General features: G+C 36.0%; 1 protein-coding gene across 5 annotated transcripts in view; it reads left to right on the top strand.

Annotated features, from left to right (window-relative positions):
• KrT95D (phosphofurin acidic cluster sorting protein KrT95D) overlaps positions 1–16,998 on the top strand; it is a 1,059,178-nt gene that overhangs the window by 747,451 nt on the left and 294,729 nt on the right. The gene's annotated exons all lie outside the window — the stretch shown is intronic.

The following is a 16,998-nucleotide window of genomic DNA, read 5'->3' as shown; positions in this document are numbered from 1 at the left end:
AGGTCTCCCGGATTCGCTGTTTTATGTCATCTCTTGTTGTGGGACGATCTTGATAGACGGTGTTTTTAACCCTCCCCAAAAATATAAATCCAAAGGAGTTAGTGCAGGCCATTCCACAGAACCGCATCTCCCAATCCATCGCACAGAGAAGATCTGATTGGCTGTATCACGTGCTACCAAAGAGAAATGAGATGGGCAACTATCCTGCTGAAGCCACATTACTGCTCGTGTTCTCCAAAAGCTGATTGAGGATGTTCTTCAGCAAGTCAGAATATATGACACTTGTCCACACCTGTGGAGCAACGGTTAGCGCGTCTGGCCGCGAAACCAGGTGGCCCGGGTTCGATTCCCGGTCGGGACAAGTTACCTGATTGAGGTTTTTTCCGGGGTTTTCCCTCAATCCAATATGAGCAAATGCTGGGTAACTTTCGGTGCTGGACCCCGGATTCATTTCACCGACATTATCACATTCATCTCATTCACACGCTAAATAACCTAAAATGTTGATAAATCGTCGTAAAATAACTTACTAAAATAAAAAAAATACATGACACTATTCAGAGAAAGAAATAAAGTGCAATGATTCTGTATCCGAAAATGCCACACCAGACATTGACACTTCATCTATGCTGGTTGTCCATTTCTCTCAGCCAGAGAGGATTGACTTAAGACCAGTAGTGAGCATTATAGATATTGACATCGCCATTGCTCTTGAATATCGCTTCATCTATGCAAAGAATACTGCGATGAAACCGACGGTTTTTACCTGACAACCAACTGCAAAAAACCACAAGACTATGAAAATCTTCTCCTTGAAGCTGCTGGTGCATATTGATGTGGTAAGGATGGTGTTTACTGCCATTCAGATTCCCTAGCAATTCTCCTGGTCGAGTCGTGAGGATTGACAAGAATGGGCGCAATGACATCAGTTGATCTCTCGTCTTGCACAGATCATCTATTACATCTATTTTGAGCATCTGTTACATCTATTTTGATTATGGTTAGGCTGCAGCTGTCCAGTTGCTTGTACACGAGCAGCAAGACGCATGAAAACATTACAAGATTGACGAGCACTTTGCGGATACAGATGCTCAGCAGCCTGGAAGTTTCTACGAGATTCGCCCAATGACATCAACATATCAAAACCTTCGTGATTTGTGTAGACCATTACTGTTTGTACTACATAGGAGGTATTTGTAATCACTTTTAACTTTTAGGTACTTCTTTTATTAGTGACAAAAATAATTGCAAAACTTGAAAAATGCACATACGTAGGTTCAGGGAAAACAAAAACACTTCCTTCTTAATGTATGCCTACATTGTTGGCCAATTCCACCTGAGCTTATTACATGGCTAAGTGCATTGTATATGTAGACCTGGCTGTAGGTACTGTATTGCGGTGACTAAAGGAAACGCTACTGGGCGAGTAAAGGGGAAGGGGTAATTTACTTGTATTCACCCCTCGACGGTGCTGCTAGTTACCAGGTCTACACTCAGCCAGGTAATTGTGCGTGTATACATGTCAGAATTAAATGGGCTTATCTTGTTTACATTTTCGTCTTATAACATTTCTCAGTATTGATGACATTGCCTTTTTGTTCGTTTTCTCATTGAAAGAGTAGGAATTGATAAAAACGTTTCCTATTAAAGTTGTTTGTTTTGAAGAGCTCTATCAAATGGTACCCTATTTGAACCGACTTCCATTTGAAATTTGAAAGCGATACGCCACTGACCCTTCTTCCTATTAGGGCTGATAGATTAAATCAAGCTCAAGTGAAAGTTCACATGTGCCTTAGTTATAAATATTTTTGTCTCTAAAATTTTAATGTACTAGTTTCCGAAATAAATGACTTACGAGTGGTTCGAATCACCTATTGCTTTTTCGTACGTTTTGTCATTGAAAGAGTAGAAATTAATAAAAACGTTTCCTATGAAAGTTGTTTGCTTTGAAGAGTTCTATTAAATGGTATCCTATTTGACCCCGACTCCCATTTGAAATTTTAAAGTGATACGTCACTGACCCTACTTCCTGTTAGGGCTGATTGATGAAATGAAGCTCAAGTGAAAGCTCACATGTGGTTTAGTCATAAATATTTTTGTCTCGAAAATGTTAATGCACTAGTTTCCGAAATAAATTATTGTTACGGGTGGTCTGAATCACCCTGTATAATACCGGCCCAGATCATTATTGAACCCTTACCAAATTTATCAACTTCCTGGACACATGCTGCAGACAATCTTTCCCTGGCCGTGTCCACACCCTTAAACGACCATCACAGGCCTTTTTGACTGTATATTCTCTTCCCTAAGTCTGTTCCTTCAGGTTTGGTCTGAAACTCGGACTCCGGAAGCCATATGCAAGTCATTTAGCAGGTCTGTTGCAGTTTTTATACGCTGTGTAAGAGCAGATGTGATAATGTATCTTTCTTGGCGGAGGTTTGTTTTACGTGTACGGCCCTGGACAGCTCTTCTACAATACTGACCTATCTCTCTGTGCCTGTTGCGTAACCTGGACACCATAGAACAGTGATGTCAAAGCAAGTGCATTTTTCTGACCTTGACGTCGTGCGCGGGCATCAAGCGCTAAGTATGGAAAGAGGAAGGGTTGTGTATATGAATAAGCAACTTGTTGGATTAAGAAAACAGTGGTGCACAAACTTCAAACGGAACGTGAAATTTTATGTCGTTATTTTTATATGGCTTCTTTCTGTTTGATATTATCTATATTGTCTGTAAAACAAAAGTGCTAATATCAATTTCTTAATATTGCAGTTGTATTTTAAATGTTAATAACATAATAAAGAGTTAAGAAGGAATATTCACATAAATTTCATAGTAGTACAACTAAATGGATGAAACACATCATTCATAAAGAAAGTGATATCCCCAAAAAAGAGACTGAATATGACATGATAAGTTGGAATTGATATTGATCGTACCGTTAGCCTTTATAAAAGTAATCAGTAGACTAATCAAACCAATACTACAGTACAAAGCAAAGTTACCTAGGTGCTGTATATGTTTTAAGTGTAACTAATATTCCATAACAAAACTCTTATCGCATTATGCTTTTAAGGTGATAGTGGTGAGCAACTTCCTATCATCAGAATATTAAATTATTTTCCCGAAATATACTGAAGCTCTAGAGCTGACATTTTTTACAACACATGGACACTTATCTTTTGCTTATGATGTAACAGTAGTTGCTTTGTTAATTAATTTCCTTACAAACAATTTCCATGCGAATATTTTCAAAAATTTCAATACACTATTTTCAGTAATACGTATTTACGGTTTATTTATTTTATTAAGTTATTTTACGACGCTTTATCAAGATCTCAGGTTATTTAGCGTCTGAATGAAATGAAGGTGATAATGCCGGTGAAATGAATCCGGGGTCCAACACCGAGAGTTACCCAGGATTTGCTCATATTGGGTTGAGGAAAAACCCCGGAAAAATCCTCTACCAAGTAACTTGCCCCGACCGGGAATTGAACCCAAGCCACCTGGTTTCGCGGCCAGACGCGCTAACCGTTACTCCACAGGTGTGGTCTTTTCGGTTTATTTTTTTTTTTTTTTCACATAAAAACCCTATTTTACATGAGTATATTAGGGTTAAAGTTTTCTATTTACTTGAGATAATATAATATAAATACATTTTTAACATTTTTTTCTGTCGATGTTATGAATAAGTGAAATGTAAACTAATTTTACGACAGTTACAACTATCAGCACAAACACATGAGAAGTCTACATCAATCATAAAGAAAGCGCTTAATTATACGAAATACATTAAAAAAATGATATCTGTAAATACAAAACATAATTGAATAATAATAACATAGAATTTGGCATGAAATAATACATATAGCGTCCATAAGTCAACAAATATGATACATACTAGAGCAATGTGGAATATACAGACATAATCATACAAACAAATATTTCATACACAAGTAAATTTATAATTTACACACATCCTTTTATAGCATAGCATAGATATACAATTCATAATACTTAAGGTTAAAATTTTCAAATAATACAAGAACAATATTGACACTTACAATTTTCCATTGATGTGGTTAATAAAATTAATGAATATTTTGCGACAACAATTTCTACTGAAAATGTTGTACAATGGCTTATTGTAGCTCATATTACATTTATTTAGGTGGATTTCAATGCTGTATCTTCTATATCCATAAAGTGGGCAATCAAATAACAAATGTTCTACTGTTTGTTCACTTCCACAAACGCATTCATATCCGTTCTCTACATTAATATGAAATCTCCTGAAATATGAAAGAAATTTACCATGGCCGGATACAAATTATGTGAGAATGAAATCAGGTATAAATAATGTGCACTTTAAGCGGCTATGTACATCGGGGAAGAATAGATCTCTTGTGGTTGAGCCATTATTACTATTCTTCCACTGTGAATTCCACATATTTATTAATTGTTTTTTATACTCAGCCTTTGCATGAGATAAAGGACACTTTTTGTATGCAAAATCACCTTCGCTGGATGCTGCTAATTTCGCCAGTTCATCAGCTCTTTCATTTCCAGTGTGACCATCATGTCCTTTTATCCAGGAGAGACAAATATGGTTATTATATCTTGAGAGTTTGGTTCTTATTTCTGTGGCTATCGGGTTTAAATTGAATTTATCTTTAATAGAGAGCAATGCTGCTTGAGAATCTGAATGGATGTGTGAATCAGTTCTGTTGTCTATGCACCATATAACTGCTTGTTGAATGGCATAAAGTTCAGCTTGAAAGACAGTGCATATTGGAGCCAGTCTGTATGTAGATATGAAGACTTCTGTCTCTTGAATAGACGACAAAAGCACAGCCTATTAACTCTTCTCCATTTCCTCTCTGTGTTCGAGAGCCATCGGTATAGACGTGAAATTCGTGCCTTCTGTTGCAAGTTGTCTGATTAACAAAATGTGGGTACTCACGTGGGTGTCCTCTTGACAGAAAATGTGTTTTCTTCTCAATTTCTATCTCTTGCTGGAGTAGTCGTGAAATAACTTCTGTTCCATTTTTCCTGTCTATCAGTTCAGATTGAGCAATGGCTGTTATATGCAGTGGTGCAATGCCTGCTATAACCAGGCTGCGTCCGTAGATATTGTTCTGTATGCCTTCGTGATCTGGAGAACAAAACCACGCTGTATTTGAATTAATTTCTTCTGCGCCCATTTTTTTATCTAATATATGCTGGTAGGCGGAAACGCAGTACAGTACCATTGGCTCGAAAGCCCCATAATAAATAGTACGCAGTGCTTCTGAATTGATGCCCCATGTGGGTTTCGTGGCTCGTGCTAGGGCGGATTGGAACTGGCTTGCCTTTTTGGCCAATTTTTCTAAATGTGGTTTAAAAGTCATTTTCTTGTCGAGAATTACTCCGAGATATGAGAAGTGATCTAGTATTTTTATGTCTTCCATATTCAGTTGAATTTTTGGTGCAGCAATTCCTTTCTTCTTGGTTATCAACATTGCTGTTGTTTTTTGTGAATTGAATTGAACTTTGTTATTACAACCCTATTTATAAATCGAATTAAGCGCTGTATTTGCAGCATTTTGTAGGGCAGTAATTGTATCTGCTTTAACTAACAGAAGGGCATCATCTGCATATGCCATAATGCTACAGTTGTTTGGTAATTGCAGGCATAATAATTCATCGTATAAAATTATCCATAGACCTGGGCTGCAGGCTGATCCTTGGGGACATCCTTTGGTCAAGTTTTTTATGATCTGTGTGTTCCCTATCGTAAGCTGTGCTTTGCGCCTAGAAAAATAGTTTCGAACCAACTTGTGTTGATTTCTAGGACATACTGTATTTTCTTCTCTAACTGTTGCATGATTTTTGGCCACCAAGCATTGTCGAAAGCCCCTGATATGTCCAAAGATATTAAAATACCTAGCTCTTTGTTTCGCAAAACTTCGCGAGACAACTCAACCACCTTTAGGACTGATGTTTCAGTTGATTTTTGTGGTGTAAACCCATACTGGCTTCCCTTTAGTAGGTTATTGTTGTGCATGTGGAACATTATTCTATCTATTGTGAGTTTCTCTAAAACTTTACCTAAAACAGGTAAGAGACAGATTGGCCTGTACGCATTTGCTTTAGAATGTTGTTTTGGAATTACTTTTACAACAGCAAGTTTCCATAAGTCAGGAAAAACAGCGAGTTCCAGACATTGTTGTAGATGTTGAGGAGAAGAGTGGGCCAGGAGATATGCAAGTTTTTAATAATATTTGCTGATATGGCATCAATTCCAGGAGCTTTCTTGTCATTAAGGTTTCTTATAATACGGTTCACCTCGTCGTCTGTGAAAGGAAGATAATCATGTTTCTGAGGTTCCAAAGTGGATTCGTGTCGTATAATTTTTTTGCATATATGTATCTTCTGTATCTGATGGGAAAAACCTTTCCATTAGAACCTTAGCCGTATCATGCGTGTTTGTTGTATTTCCTTGCTCAGTTTTAATAGTTGTCAAAGTTTTATTAAAGTTTTGAGGTTTCCTACATATATTATAAACAATTCCCCATGGATTCTTTGCTGCCTGTGTGGAGCAAAATTCCTTCCATGATGATGTCTTTGCTAGCAGAATATCTTCCCTATATTTCTGTTTGAGTGCATTATATATATTTTCATATTTTTCGGTTTATTAGATTTACGATAACATTCTGTAAGGCTACTAAATAAATAGGCCTATATCTGAAAATTTCACTTTTCTATTTAAAGAGTTGAGAAAATATTTCTTTTTAATAAAAAAATTAAACTTGTGAAAAATAAGCATTAAAATTAACATTCTTATAATGCACTTAAATTTCTCAGACAGATCTAAAAATTACCATGGATACAGTTTTAATAAGTTCTCTTCCTTTATCTATTGAATCAGTGCTGGCCATCCCTGAATATAGCTCGATCAAGCGGCATATACTACTTCTTTCGTCTGTGTCTTTCCTTTCCGCTGTAAAGCGTTCAGGCTCTCCTGAGCTCTAAAGCGCGCGCTTGCTCCTATTGACATGACTGCCATAGAAGGAGAAACATCAAACTCTCTAACCACTTGTCGTAGAGATTGACCTTATCGTAAGAGAAGTAGAGCATGATACACTTCAAACTCATATAAATGTCTCATTTTGTCAGAAGCTTTAATAAACAAGGCGATAATCAACATACGAGTACATTACCATAACAATGTCAGAAAGCTGACCAAAAGTTGTAAGGTCCTTCAGTAATCAAAGATTTCTTATTTCAGGTGATTACTCTGATTTCAGGCCATGAATCTTTAAAATTTTTATCCATAGATGAAATTTATGTTTCAATTCATATGTTTACCAACTTTTACCAAAACAGCTTCAAAAAATAATAACCTATACAATTTATAAGTGTTTCCCTAATTGTTTTGAGCAGTATATTTTGTAGTCTCCTTACGACGGACTATGGATTCATCGACTGTTGTGCCTAGGCAATGACCCAACCCCTATATTCAGAGCATTGGTTAACTGGAATCGATCCCCTTTACTGGATCGGGCAGTAACCTTTAAACCCTGGTGATTAGTATCAGCTGTTCCAGTGAAGAGCAAAACCACTGTTACTCTGTAGATAGTGATAAACAAGTTCAGTGTTTTTCTGACAAAGACCTTAGTGATAATTGATAAACAATATGAAAATCAACAGTCTGTTATTTAATAGAAAGACATACAGCGAAGTTTTTGAAGCATTTAAATCTTAGTCTATACATCTAACGGAAACACTGTGAATTTTACTACGGGAAGTAAGTCTAATCCTACCTCAGTAACTGAAACAAATCAAGATTGTGTTGACTTAATTGATGAACGATGGAAGACTAAATTACATGAGGAAGGATAGAAATAATAAAACTAGTGATCTAGGTATGAACAGGTCGAAATTTATTCCAGGATCTTCTAAAAGAGATACACTTAATGCTTTCGAAAAATATATATATATATATATATATATATATATATATATATATATATATATATTTTTTTTTTTAATTTCTGTCACGTTTAAGTGTCGACGTGGAATATAGTAACATTTTAAATTATCTTCATGATTATAAGACTTCTAACTATCAAGTGGAAAAACTGAAAACGAAGTACCTTGGTTATGGTTCTTTTAAAATTGGTGTACCTATTTATATTTCCCTTAATGATGAAATACACCGTGTTCCACTTAAAACACCAATAAAAGAAATGGCTATAACTTAAAATTTAGCTTTACACCAAAGAGAAATATATGTACCTAGATTTGATAATGCAGGGACCCGTTTCACAATGGTAAAAAAGTACAAATTAACAATTTCTAAATCACAAGTCACTGTATTTTACCATTATCCATAGACATGTTTATGTTTTATCCTAAAATTGATATAATAAGCTTTGCTGAATCATATTTCATCAACGGGAAATATAAAGCGAAGTAATTTTTCTATACTGACGACAATGGAGTCGTGTGATATGATTGATCGAATATACTAATGCGTTGATTGGCTTACGACTTAAATGACCATAGGCAGCGCCAAATTCACTAAAAAACGTGGGTAAATAACGCGTTTGGTCCATGTACAGACCTGCAATAGATAGAACTGTTGTTATGTCTATCCACAAAATCAGCTTAATTTTGTGTTGGTTCGTCAGTATTAATATGTTATTAACGTTTCATCCAAAACCTCACAAACTTTAAAGAACCCAGCAACAGCATAAAAATCCTGTGTCACAGCTCATTTCATTCATTTAGTGTTCTCCCCAAGGGCAGGTCTTTCACTGGAAACCCAGCTTTCTCCAATCTTTTCTATTTTCTGCCTTCCTTTTCGTGTCCTCATATGATCCATATATCTTAATGTCGTCTAGGTAGTTAGTTAGAAGGGTCTAGAAAGGGCGCGTCAGCTACCATGGGTATTTGCGCCCTTATCTAAAATCTTTTTCTAAACATAAACACAATACAATAACCAGAATACTTAAAAGAACTAAAAAGCGTTGTCACGGTTAAAACGAGGCAAACAAATGCAGCTTCAAATGTTGTCTATGATCTGATATCTTCTAGTCCACATCTGTGGTGTAACGGCTAGTGCGTCTGGCCGCGAAACCAGGTGGCCCGGGTTCGATTCCCGGTCGGGACAATTTACCTGGTTGAGGTTTTTTCCGGGGTTTTCCCTCAACCCAATACGAGCAAATGCTGGGTAACTTTCGGTGCTGGACCCCGGACTCATTTCACCGGCATTATCACCTTCATCTCATTCAGACGCTAAAAACCCTGAGATGTAGATAAAGCGTCGTAAAATAACCTACTAAAGAAGATATCTTCTACCCCGAACTCTTCTCCCGTTCACCATTCCTTCCAGTACATCCTTCAGTAGACTGTTTCTTCTCAGCCAGTGACCCAGCCGATTCCTTTTCCTCTTCTTGATCAGTTTCAGTATCATTCTTTTTTCACCCACTCTTTCCAGCACAGCTTTATTTCTTACCCTCTCTGTCCACTTCACACGTTCCATTCTTCTCCATATCCACATTTCAAATGCTTCTATTCATTTCTCTTCACTTCGTCGTAATGTCCATGTTTCTGCCCGCATACAATGCTACACTCCATACAAAGCACTTCACTAGCCTCTTCTTTAGTTCTTTTTCCAGAGGTCCGCAGCAAATGCTCTTTTTTCTATTAAAAGCTTCATTGGCCATTGCTGTCCTTCTTTTGACTTCCTGGCAGCAACTCATGTTACTGCTTATAGTACACCCCAAGTTGTGTCTCAGTAAGTACTAGAACTGCTAAATAACATCACATCTTAATGGTATGCAATTACTCCAAATTTATTTTTAGAAATATATTTTTAATATTTTTTTCTTCAGAATTAGTTGAAATATCAAACATTAAAACATTACACATCTAAGAACTATTGTAGGAAATATGCCAACGTTGCAAGTAAGGTTTGTACATTTGTAAAATTACTCTTGTAAAAAAATCAAATTACACTTGTAAAGTAATTAAAATTTCATCTGTAAAGATTTTATTTTATTTACAATGTTCAACATTACAAAGATTGTGAAACATAAGTTTACAATTTACAAAGAAGTTTACAATTTACAAAGATTGTAAACATTGTGAAACGAGCCCCTGGGGCCCGTGTTAACCAATTACAGAATAACAATTTACTAATCGTGAGGAAAAGAGTACAAATGCTTGTAAATTATGTTTCACAATGCAATCTTACTAATTTTGATAGTTTAACGAACTTTACAAAATCAACTAAAGACATTTACAAATAAGCATTATTGATTAAACAATATCGCCAACGACTGTTTACAAACATGCCAAGGAGCAGAGCTGAAGTCGCTGCATTTTTACCACTGTTGATAGACATCTTTATATTTTATTCTAAAATTGATAATAATAAGCTTGCTGAATCATATTTCACCAACAGAAAATATAAAGTATTAAGAAAAATTTTAAAGTTTCTATATTTTCCTATATTGACCACAATGGAGTCTCGTGTGATGTGATTGGTCGAGTATACCAATGCTTTGATTGGCTACGACTTAAATGACCATAGGAAGCACTAAATTCAGTTATATACGTAAATAACGGACTTGGCCCACGTACAAACATGCAATTGATAGAATGGTTGCTATATCTTTATAGCATATATTTATGCTATTAATGTTCCATCCACAAACCCACAAACATTAAGGAACCCAGCAACAGTATACAAATTCTGTGTTACAGTACTGTAATTACATACATTTGGTGATCAGTAACATCTCTCAAATTTAAAACTGTGTACAGCCCTAGAAATTCCGTGTACTGCGTGGAACAGACATCCATACACAGTTGTTGTTTTGAGGTTTAGAGCACCACTTTTTCCTATTGGATATTGGATGTGATGTTGATGTTCTATATCTTGTAGAAGATATTCCCTCGCAACGGAACTAATTCCAAACCATTCTTTAAATGTATACAATGATACGAACTTGTTATTAACTCTTTGCCTTAAAATGTTACGCTTACGTCTTCTTTGATTAGTTCTAAATACATTATCTTCATATGAGTCACTGTAACTGCTAAATAACATCACAGCTGCATTAGTTTAATTCTTAATGGTATCCAGTTATTAAAAAATGTATTTAATAAATATATTTTAGTTTGTTTATTCATCATTTGTTGAAATATTAAACTTTACATATCTAAGAACAATAATTGTAGAAAATATGCTAGCTTTACAAAGTAAAATTTACACATTTGTAAAATTACTCTTTGATTGCGAAACAAACCACTTTTAAAGTGCTGAAAATTTCATTTGTAAAGATTTTATTTCCTTTGTAAAGTTTAACATTACAGATTGTGAAACAGAGATCGTATCTTTGCTGTATTTACAGTTATTGTTGTTAGGCCTTGAAAGTTAGAATTCCACACAGAAACTTGTTGCTAGGGAAATCTTTCTTCATAACATACAACTATACTGAAAAAGACCCATTACAGTCCACTTACTGTTACTTAGTTACCATTACAGTGCAGTTTTGCGATCGCTTTGGAATAATATTGCTCTAAATTTTCAATGCAAAATACATTGTATTTGGAGTTTTAAAAATATGATCGTGCAAAAATTGTTGTACAATACACGTTTGTGAAGTACATTGCAAAATATCGGAAATTGAAAAACTTTCTCTGCTCGTTTGTCAAAACTTTTCCTCGATTGTGTAAAAATCATTTCCCAACCTTGTATCGTAATATAGCCTACTATTACTTCTTTTGATATCACTTACACTTGACTTGAATATACCACTTAGATATAAAGGTTCTATTTCAGCAATGACTTGAGCAGCATCTGTGGAAATTATGCGGTATCCTCGTATAATACTCAAAAGAAATCCTCGCTGTATCTGTTGCAGTTTTTTTCTGGACCCATTTCTTTTGCAATGGATTTTGGAAAGCGGTGGCACAGTATAAGAGTGAAGGTTCTACAGCTCCACGATATATCGTTCCATTGGTGACAAGTTTGCTGGCTTTGGTGTAGTGCTGCTTATGATTAGGTTTTTCTCCGGAGCGGTTGTTTGCACGTTTTCAATCGGAGACCTCCGGTTACCTCCGATTGATGCCGCGCAGGTTGTATATGTGCTGCGGCGCAGACATACACTTTCCGCTGAGCATTCTTTTAATCGGATCAGTAGTGATTGGAGTCCGCTGACGTCCGCGTATCTTTTAGAATAAGTGTGTAATATTTTGTTGTTTATTGTCTCTTTTTTATTTACCTCTCTCTCGCTTTCTTCGGCTCTTCTTTTTTTCTTGTTTTGCTTGAAGTACCTATGTACTATGTTACCTGACAGATTTTTTTCTAGTTTTGAAATTCATAGTGTATGTGGAAAGGCATATTAGTTTTATGTCATTGATCAAATTAATAACATTAAAATTAACTGAAAACTAACGCAGAAGTAAAGCTTTTCAGTAGCTAATGTAATCATATATAATTTTCCTGGAAACACTCGTTTATTCACAAACAATTTTTGTCAATTATTATTCTAATCGGTTTAGATTAACGTAAAATATATTAACGGAGCTTCAGAATGGAACAAAAGAAACGTTTGGTATCAATGGGTTAAAGTTTACTGTCCAAAATAATTTATTAAAATTCTTCACCAGACAGGATTGTGATCATTGTGTTAAAGGGTGTCAGTATTTGAACTACCTCGTCTAAAACGCGCCACACTTCCTCTGTAATAAAAAATATAAGGGGATATCAACTTAAGGATAATTGTAATTATGTTATTACCACACGTTTCTTTAGTTTCAGAATGAAACTCAATATTTTAATCCAATAACTCAAGTTGCCTTTTAAATATTCCATATAAGTTATGTATGATTTCTATTGCCTCGAAAGTTACGTTTTATAGAAATTTCAAGACTTTTTTTCTAGACTGTGGACCTTTGGAACAATAACACTAAAGCAAGTTTAAAAATTCGTATCAAATGTTTTCCGTAATTTTAAAACTACGAAAACGATTATATCACTAATTAACCGTCAATGTGTATCTGAATGGTAATAATTTACTTTTGACAGCAAGTACGAGTACCACAACCGCGGCTCTTAATGTTAGCCTAAACACTTACATACCTACATTTTAAAATTTAGACCTACTCAGAGAATCTATCTAATCTGGTCCACGCCATAGAGATTTCCAAATACGGACCTGTTAGTGTCCTAGGAGCGTTTGGCTTTTCTGGCAACACAATCACCAACTCATATTTCATTTCAAGTAAGCGGCTCATCACTGAAGTTTGGAGTTTCATCTCGTAATAATATGCTGGATCAATCTTAGAGGGTCCTTTTTTGCTGAAATTCTTCTGCTTTTCAGTTTTTATTCGCAATGTTACTCTGTCTGCACACAAAACCACGAAATTATTTATTAGAACTTTATATATATATATATATATATATATATATATATATATATATATATATATATAAATCAAAGTAAACACGCTTTTTAAAAGAGTTCACAAGTGTTTTGAACAGTTAAATTTACTTACTTACGTTCTTCAAGTTCACGATTGTGCGATCGTTTCAAATGGTCTAACAAATTCGAAGTACCTCCACCCTTAGAGTAAATTCGCCCACAAAGTTCACAGCGTGCGACTTCATTATTATCTTCAACTAAATTGAAGAGTTTCCATGCGACGGATATACGATTTGGTGCCATTTAATTCCACTCACAACTACCCTCAGTCCGTACGCGCTGGTTGTCCTTGAGCTCTACGTCCTCCTACTTCGCTTCGCTCCAAACCACCGCATCCCTCCTTTGTTCCCTGTTCCACCTACGATAGTATCGGAGATCACCGGTGGAGAGCTTTATTCGTAATCTCCGATTTCTCCGCTGTAGTAGTCACTCCGATGAGCAGCACTACTTTGGTGGCTATGATCGAAAAGTGAGATTGCTATGTAACACAACTCCTAAATAACTTAATTTTTCCATTAATTTTATATTTTCATCGTTCGTTATAAATCTCACTGATTATATTTTTCTTCTCCTCTTAACAGTGTTGCTGAAGTTTTCTCTGCATTAAATTGGAGCTTACTTCTTTGTCCCGAATTAAAGATGGCATTGAGAGCTCTGTTAATTTTGGAGTTCAAACTCCTAGTACTGTTCGATTTAACAAGCAGCATTACGTCATCAGCGTATACCAGTAAACTGCATTCTCTAGATCGAACCTTGAGGACGTATAATGATCTTTGATACAAATTGGTCACTTATCGTGAGCTGTATTTTCCTACTACCTAAATAACTTTTAACTAAGTTGTATATATATTTTTTAGCATCTCTTCGCCTTCAGTTGATACAATATTTTTGACCACCATGCATTATCAAAGGCACCAGATATGTCCAATGATACCAGTGCACCAATTTGTTTTTCTAATATTGTTCCTTATATCCAATCCACCAGTCTACAGACTGCGTCTTCAGTTGACTTTTGTGGCATGAATCCAAACTATTCATTGTTTAGCAAATTGTTAGTCTGCAACCAAAACATCACACGGTCTGTGATACGTTTGTCTAAACATTTGTCTAGAACGGATGGTAGACTGATGGGTCTGAAGATGGCTGCTCCATGCTTTTTCTGACAGTGTGGTTTGGGTATAACGCTTACCACTACCATTTTCCAACAGTCTGGAAAAGTACCTAACTCTAGGCTTTACTTTTATTTATTTATTTATTTCTGTCTTTATGGGCTTCCTCTAAGAGTAGGTCTATAGAAACTGTTCCAGCTGCAGTGACCTTTGAAAGATGAATTAAAATTTTATCCTTGGTTGCTAGACTAAAATATCAAGAATAGTATTGCAGATATAGGGTAGCAGTTTCTTTCGCATATTCATCGAAACCCTTGCTATTACAGTATCTTTAAATGCAGTGGATAATGCCTCTTAAAACAGTACCAAATCAGATTATAAGTTCGTTAATGTCTCTGATATTTGAGACAATGAATGATTACAGAAAAATTGGCGACCAGTATTACCGTCATTTGTGTTCCCACTACCTGGATTTGTTTTCTCTACAGCGTGTATGAAATTATTCATGAGGCTACTACTTCTTTTACAACCCTATTTTATAATCATAGTCAGCTTTTCATATTCAGAAAACACGACTGGAGACGTATTCTTGGACCTCAGCAATACATGTAGTAGTGTCGTGAATGAGTGCCTGAAGTATCATTTCTTCGGAAATTTCACTTATATTTAGGCCTACTATATCATTATGTAGATAACATGTCCGTTTTTCCTTCTTCAAACTGTCATATGATGGATACATATTCCAAGCTTTTTATCTAGCGTCACTCCTAATTACATTAGATTGATATTTTGTCATTTCTGCTTTAACGAATAATGTCAACACTTTCTAGAATACGTCAGTTCATGTAGTATATGTTTTGAGACCAATGATTATACAGTCCTAAACTTTGTCCTCTTACTCCTATGAATAAAGAAATTTCTTAATCTTCCCCGTTTTCAAGGTAAACTATTACTATCTGGATCTCTTTCTGGCAGTTTTATATCCTCTTCCAGCTATCCTTAGTTGTTTGAAATTGATCTGTCTTTAATTCTACATTTCCTTCATTTATTTAATAGTAAACCTATATAGAAATCTGAAATTTCCCTTTAAACTGTATTATGTATTTGAGATGGAGCTTTATCTAAGTCTGTTTTTTCTCTTAGTCTTAGAATGCAGTAGACTATATAGCTCCCATCGTGTAATTTCGCGTCTTATCTCTGTAAATGGAGATAATGGAAAATATCATGTCGGAATTAAATAAGTCCTGCACAGAAAAAAAAAAGAGAGCAAAATTGAGCACCTAAAAGTTGGTTTTCAAACTATTAACCTATAACTTGTTTGTTAAATATAAATAAATTTTATGGCATTAGTTCTTCATCCCCATATCAGCTGGTAGCTCTAGAACGTTCACCATTATATCATTCACAACCTCAAAGATCACGCATCACAGCAAGACAAATTCCTGTTATCGCGGAGCGTGCTGGAACCCAATGTTTATGCAAGTGCCCTCCCTCATCTGTTGAGGCACACTTTTTTTTTCCACAGTTTTAAAATCTGTGGTTATTTGTTTTTCGACGTGGCTCTATTGATTACTGAGATTTAAGAAGTGTAAAAATGAATTTAGGCGCGCCAGATTCACGATTTCATGCACTGTGCGACGGCTTGAGACGGCAGTGTATTCCCAAGTTTGGAAGCGCTCACAACTCCTACCAATGTTAGCCTCTACTCCTACCTTTCAGCCTTGTAGCAATCATGACTTCGATTCCCTCATGTTCATCCCGGCTTGCTCGAACCCTGTTCCTCTTCCGAACTCCTCTGCTGTCGAAAAGTCGCGAAGCTAGGTTCGTTGATTCCTCGACAAGGGAGTTACGCGTTTCCCGCTTCCCTGCTGTCGAAAAATCGCAAAGCAATGCTCGTTAGATCCCTCGACGCCCTGGAAGCTTGTTCGCGCAGTCTTTTCTTGTTTCCCTTTCTCTCGTTCTTCTACCCTCACATAGTACCCCCCGTGGTGGGAATATGTATTCCCACCACGGTACCCTCCAGGCAAGTTTTACAATCTACTACTCAGCCACTCCCGTTGCCCCTGACTCCCCTTCTCTCTATCGTAAATCTTTCCACATCGACGTCTCAGAATGAATGTCTAATTTACCAATTTCTATCGCGACTCTCCTATTTCCCCTACAAGGGAAAACAGGCTATTATTTTTTCTTGTTATTTTCAATAAACAAACGTTGTTAAAAGTCTTTCTTTTCTTCATCACAATAACACACCATCTCCCTTTAAGCTTCGACCCTCTTGTCCCGTCACTCCCGTTTCCCCTCTCTCCACCTCGACACGCCAGAGGGACGTCAGCGGAGACCGGCGCACGACATATTATTCTGTTCTGATCATGTTTACCAACTTGTGATTTGTATTTTTTTCCTTCATA

This window comes from Periplaneta americana, chromosome 1, assembly GCF_040183065.1.
Source record: "Periplaneta americana isolate PAMFEO1 chromosome 1, P.americana_PAMFEO1_priV1, whole genome shotgun sequence".
Classification (NCBI taxonomy): domain Eukaryota; kingdom Metazoa; phylum Arthropoda; class Insecta; order Blattodea; family Blattidae; genus Periplaneta; species Periplaneta americana.
The sequence above is the reverse complement of the archived record's forward strand: the minus strand, read 5'-3'. Positions and strand labels throughout refer to the sequence as shown.